General features: G+C 52.5%; 1 pseudogene; it reads right to left on the minus strand.

Moving 5' to 3' along the window:
• Positions 1–5,056: 5,056 nt before the first annotated feature.
• Positions 5,057–5,174, minus strand: LOC136646441 (5S ribosomal RNA; annotated as a pseudogene).
• Positions 5,175–6,000: the final 826 nt, after the last annotated feature.

Here is a 6,000-nt window from a genome sequence, read left to right on the forward strand (position 1 = left end):
CCAGACTGGCCCTGTACACAGTGTCAGTACTAGGGCTTCAGGGGCTTTGGGCAAGATCCTTTCCTGGGTTCCTCTTGAGCTTCCATGCCCCCTTCCCTGGAGGACTTTGGATGCTCATATCCCACTGCTGCCTGCAGAATGACAGAGGGACATGGAGAGAACAGCCCCACTTTCTGACCCTTTTTCTGCACTGCTGGAGTGCTGACAGAGGGGTGTAGAGAGGATACTGCCCCCTCCTTTCCTGGCACTCTGGGTTGGAAAGAGAGCTAGCAGTGGTGATGACTTGGCTTCCTCCTCACTCCCAACCCGAGACCCACAGTGGCAGACCTCTGCCTCCTCTTCCCATGCCTGGTGTTTGGAAAAGGCAGAGAAGAGCAGGAGGAGGAGGAGGAGGAGGAAAGCAACGGCTGTCGTCGCCCCCCCCCCCCCCGCTTCCTTGCTGCAATGACCTAAGCAGGAGAGAAGGCAGCTGGCATGGAACATGCCATGAGTGCGCAGCAGGTGAGGTGTGACAGGAGCTCTCATTAAAGTGACTCTCACGTAAATCAGTTGGATAGCTCAATGCTGTGGAGGCCCAAGGCTACAAATGTTGTCCCAGATCAGGTAAGTCAAGTCATGTCTCAGGGTGCAGAGCCTGGTACTGCCTGTGTCTTGGGCTGTGGAAGCCATTGCCCAGGTACCTGTTGGCAACCTTCAGTCTCGAAAGACTCTGGTATCTCGCTCTGAAAGGTGGTTCTGGCACAGCGTCTAGTGTGGCTGAAAAGGCCGATTCGGGAGTGACAATCCCTTCCACACTGGGAGCAAGTGCAGTCTGACCCTGGTCTGTCTCCCTGGCTATGGGCCTTCCTTCTTTGCCTCTTTGCCTCAGACTGTTGGCCAAGTGTCTCTTCAGACTGGGAGAGGGCATGCTGCACAGCCTGCCTCCAAGCGGGCTGCTCAGAGGCCAGGGTTTCCCACCTGTTGAGGTCCACTCCTAAGGCCTTCAGATCCCTCTTGCAGATGTCCTTGTATCGCAGCTGTGGTCTACCTGTAGGGCGCTTTCCTTGCACGAGTTCTCCATAGAGGAGATCCTTTGGGATCCAGCCATCATCCATTCTCATGACATGACCGAGCCAACGCAGGCGTCTCTGTTTCAGTAGTGCATACATGCTAGGGATTCCAGCACGTTCCAGGACTGTGTTGTTTGGAACTTTGTCCTGCCAGGTGATGCCGAGGATGCGTCGGAGGCAGCGCATGTGGAAAGCGTTAAGTTTCCTCTCCTGTTGTGAGCGGCGAGTCCATGACTCGCTGCAGTACAGAAGTGTACTCAGGATGCAAGCTCTGTAGACCTGGATCTTGGTATGTTCCGTCAGCTTCTTGTTGGACCAGACTCTCTTTGTGAGTCTGGAAAACGTGGTAGCTGCTTTACCGATGCGCTTGTTTAGCTCGGTATCGAGAGAAAGAGTGTCAGAGATCGTTGAGCCAAGGTACACAAAGTCATGGACAACCTCCAGTTCATGTGCAGAGACTGTAATGCAGGGAGGTGAGTCCACATCCTGAACCATGACCTGTGTTTTCTTCAGGCTGATTGTCAGTCCAAAATCTTGGCAGGCCTTGCTAAAACGATCCATGAGCTGCTGGAGATCTTTGGCACAGTGGGTAGTGACAGCTGCATTGTCGGAAAAGAGGAAGTCACGCAGACATTTCAGCTGGACTTTGGACTTTGCTCTCAGTCTGGAGAGGTTGAAGAGCTTTCCATCTGATCTGGTCCAGAGATAGATGCCTTCTGTTGCAGTTCCAAAGGCCTGCTTCAGCAGGACAGCGAAGAAAATCCCAAACAAGGTTGGTGCAAGAACACAGCCCTGCTTCACGCCACTTTGGATGTCAAAGGGGTCTGAGGTCTCAATAATCAGGATGAATGAGAAAGACAAGGGGCCTGACTCTCAGAGGCCCTGCAGAAGCTTCCTGTGCTGCCTTCGGGAAGTGGCTTGCTTCCACATAGTGATCATGGAAGAGGATGGTGTGGTTCTGGCATTGGTCCAACAAGATCCAGGTTCAAATTCCCACTCAGCCATGAAACTTCCTGGGTGACCTTGTGCCAGTCAATGTCCTGCAGCCTGACCTGAGCACCTTGGAATGAGGGGGTATAAAAATGAGGAAAATAAATCAATAAATGTGTTCTTCCTCCCCAGAACAACATCCATGAAGTCATTCAACATTGCCCTCAACAACCAGAGAAGTCAGGTTCATGGAGGGAAAGTGACTGGCACAAGGGCATCCGACAAACAGCAGAGCTGGCAGGGGCCTGGCCTAGGCTTCTGCAGGCAGCATCTAGCCCTCTGACTCCCACATTGCCCTGCCTCGCAGCAAGCAGCACACTGAGCATTGCTGCGTGTGTTCATGCCTTTTAAATGGCAGCAAGGTGGCTGCCAAGGAGGCCTTTTGACAAGGCCACAGAGCAGCAGAGAGTGACCGCTGCAGATGTCACCATCAACTGGGGGTGAGGAGGACACAGGGGGATGGACAGAGTGGCTAGAGAGACGCTCTTTTCCCTCACATAACACCAGCACCAGGGGACATCCACAAAAGCCGAGTGTGGGGAGAGTTAGGACAGACAGAAGAAAATAGTTCTTTACCCAGCGTGTAATTAGTTTGTGGAACTCCTTGCCACAGGAAGTGCTGATGGCATCTTGCCTGGGTGCCTTTAAGAGGGGATTGGACAAATTTCTGGAGGAGAAGTTCATTATGTCACAGTAGGCATGTGCAAGCTCTTGGTTTTGGAGGCAGGCTGCCTCTGATTGCCAGGTGCAGGGGTGGGCACCAGGACCCAGATTGTGCCTGTTGTCTTGTGTGCTCCCTGGGGCATTTGGTGGGCCGCTGTGAGATGCAGGAAGCCGGACTAGATGGGCCTTTGGCCTGATCCAGTGGGGCTCTTCTTATGTCCTTACCTTTGCCCTGGCCTCTCTACGCCTCCCCAGCAGACCTGTGTGGCAGTGCAGGGTTGATCGGCTGTTTCCTGGTCGTCGCAAAGGGCTGAACATTTGCAGGGGCACATTGTGCCAGCTCTGCAGCGCCAGGAAGTGGAAAAGTCCCAGCCAAGTGGTGCAGAGGCTGATCCAAAATTCAAAGAGTGGTGCAATGTTGCTGCAATCCAGACCCATCCCTACTATCAGCACCTGCCGTGCCGCCTCCATGGTGAAGACAGTCGGCCCTTCCCTTGAGGAAAAGAGGGGGCCACTCCCTTCCCTCTTTAACTGGCAGGAATTGTCTTGGCCTGAGTCACCCTTGGCACAAGGTGGGCCCGGTTGCTGTGGAAACAGGGCCCAGGCAGCAGCTGCAGGGTTCAACCTAGCGCTGGCAACACATCGGGAGGAGGGCAGGGCCCGACACCCGCTTCCTGCGGCATTTCGCATGAGGCTCAGGACCTCTCCTCTTCCTCAGCTGCTTGGCCTTCCTGTAGGGTGCCATGAGCCGCACAGAGCAGAGGAATGCGAGTGACTCATTCTGTGCTTTTGGCTTTGCACCCACACTGTGCCCTCCAACTCTGCCTAGGTAAGAGGTTTCTCCCACTTCATGGCACCAGCTGTTGGTATGCACAGCACAGAGCTTGACTTAATTAACACTTTATGATTATTTATTATTTGCATATCTCTTAAAATATCCCAAAGCACTGCAAAGGAGTGGAAAACAACAACAATCCCTGCTGAAAGTGAGTCCTCAGCCCTCAGGGTTTGGCCAGATGTTTTGGGGAGTTGACCTCTTTCTCCTAGGGATCTCCAGGGCAGTGGCATAGCTGGAGGGGGTGCAAAGCACTAAGTTTTGCAGGGAGCCTCACTGCAGCCTGCAAGTGGCCCTTCCCCCTCCCCTGTGGAGTCATTCTGGGACACTAGAGCAAAACGGAGGTGAAAGCCTCCATTTTACCTCTTGTGGGCTTTGGTGAGGTTCCCTGCAAAATTTAGTGCTTTGCACCTCCTCCAGCTACTCCACTGCTGCAGGGAAAGGTCTTAGATTTAGGGGCCACAATTGTGGGAGGAAGACTATTTTTTGCTTGTCTTGAGAGCATCTGCTAATTGCTCCATTCCCAGGTCAATCAGGCTCCACTGCTGAGACGCCAGGCACTGTCAGGTTCTTCCCCATGAACTTCCAGCAACCACAACGTGTCGCTTGCCATCCCCTGGCCTGCTTTGCATGACTCTTGACATCTCAGGCAGCCCAATCCTATCAAATACACACAAACACACCCCCACTGATTCAGCTGTGCCACCAGAGCTCACAACGCATCTTGTGGATGGTGGGAGTCCCAGTGCTCTCCTACAGATAAGGAAACTCACCGTGCTGCCTGGTCTACTCACACCAATATATGGTCCCATGAAGGCAGATCAAGGCCAGGAAGGGGGATGGGATATCAGCTGCAATCACTCCCACCGCCCCCTTCCTGGCCTTGATTCGCCCCCCTCCCCAGTCTCCACCCCATTCCCCAGGACCTAGGAGAAGGGGGTAAAGGGGGTAATTTGTACCAGGGCCCAAGGTCAGAAGGAGGGCCCAGGAGCCAAAGGAAGGGGGTCCAGGAAGTTCCTGGGATCTTACATTTTCCAATCTCACCCAGACTCATTGCTAATGCAGGAGGCATTATCGTGGGCACACGGTGATGACTACTGCCAGGAGCCATGCACACCAGGCCCAGGAATGCATGCATTCCTTAACAGTCACAACTGGGAGGAAACTGAGTAACCAGGAAGGAGTGAATAGGAGCTCAGTGACACAGCTGCAGAACTGCAGCTACTGCAGCAGTCCATTTTGGTGTGCACAGGACACTTTCCACTCTAGTGTGAGCCTAAGTACAATGATACTAATCTTCTGCAATTATTTTCTATCTTTGAAAGATTTTAGAGAGACTTGGGAGTGTGTTTGGTTTTCTATATTACTATATCTAGCTGTTGGCCAAGTGTCTCTTCAAACTGGGAAAGGCCGTGCTGCACAGCCTGCCTCCAAGCGGGCCGCTCAGAGGCCAGGGTTTCCCACTTGTTGAGGTCAAGGGATTGGTTGGCAACCTTCAGTCTCGAAAGACTATGGTATAAGCCTACAGCACCTGGTATTCCCAGGCGGTCTCCCATCCAAGTACTAACCAGGCCTGACCCTGCTTAGCTTCCAAGATCAGACGAGATCGGGCATGTGCAAGGATTGTCACTCCTGAATTGGCCTTTTCAGCCACACTAGACGCTGTTCCAGAACCATCTTTCAGAGCGCGATACCATAGTCTTTCGAGACTGAAGGTTGCCAACAACATATCTAGCTGCCAACGCCAGGCAGACAGGTAGACCTGAGCTCTGCATTGGGAAGACGGAAGACCTGAACTCCAAAGACTATTCTGGCTGTTGCCACTTTCCCCTTGCCTGTTTTGCCTCCATTGCCACCCCCACTCCCACTCAGTTTCATCTCCTCCCTTTTTGGGAAGGGGCCCAAAAGAAACTTTGCACCCCCTGATAAAATTCCTCTCAGAGGCCCTGTCCCTCCCTAACAGGCAGTCAGGTTCCTACATTTGGTCCAGTGATCCCAATGCTTGCTAAAGACATTTAACTAAGGAGAGAACAGCTCCAAGCTTATTTCGCAGTGTGCCAAGTGTCAAACTCACTTGGGTAGTTAGTTTGCTGTCTGGTCACGTGTGACTTTCTCATGTTATGGAAACCAAGTGTTTTGTTTTTCTTACGATAAATGTTAGAAGGTATGTCATGCCCTGAGGATGCACTACTCAGAAGCATTGGGACAGTGTCCTAGACAAGCCAGCTAGGGACAGCAGTTTAACTAGAAAAGGCCCTTGTTCATAGCCAATTCCTGTGCCAGTGCGCCGCAACCCTCACGATCAAATGCCAGTGCGTGATCTGAAGACACGTGACATAGTAGCTGTGCTGCAGCTAAGGAGGCCTGGCTGGACCACTTTGAGTTCCATCATGGAAACAAGGCAGGATTTCAATGGAATTAATGAAAAACATCCTATGATTTCCTATGAAATCAATCCTATGA

The sequence above is a fragment of the Tiliqua scincoides genome, chromosome 3 (genome assembly GCF_035046505.1).
Source record: "Tiliqua scincoides isolate rTilSci1 chromosome 3, rTilSci1.hap2, whole genome shotgun sequence".
Lineage (NCBI taxonomy): Eukaryota > Metazoa > Chordata > Lepidosauria > Squamata > Scincidae > Tiliqua > Tiliqua scincoides.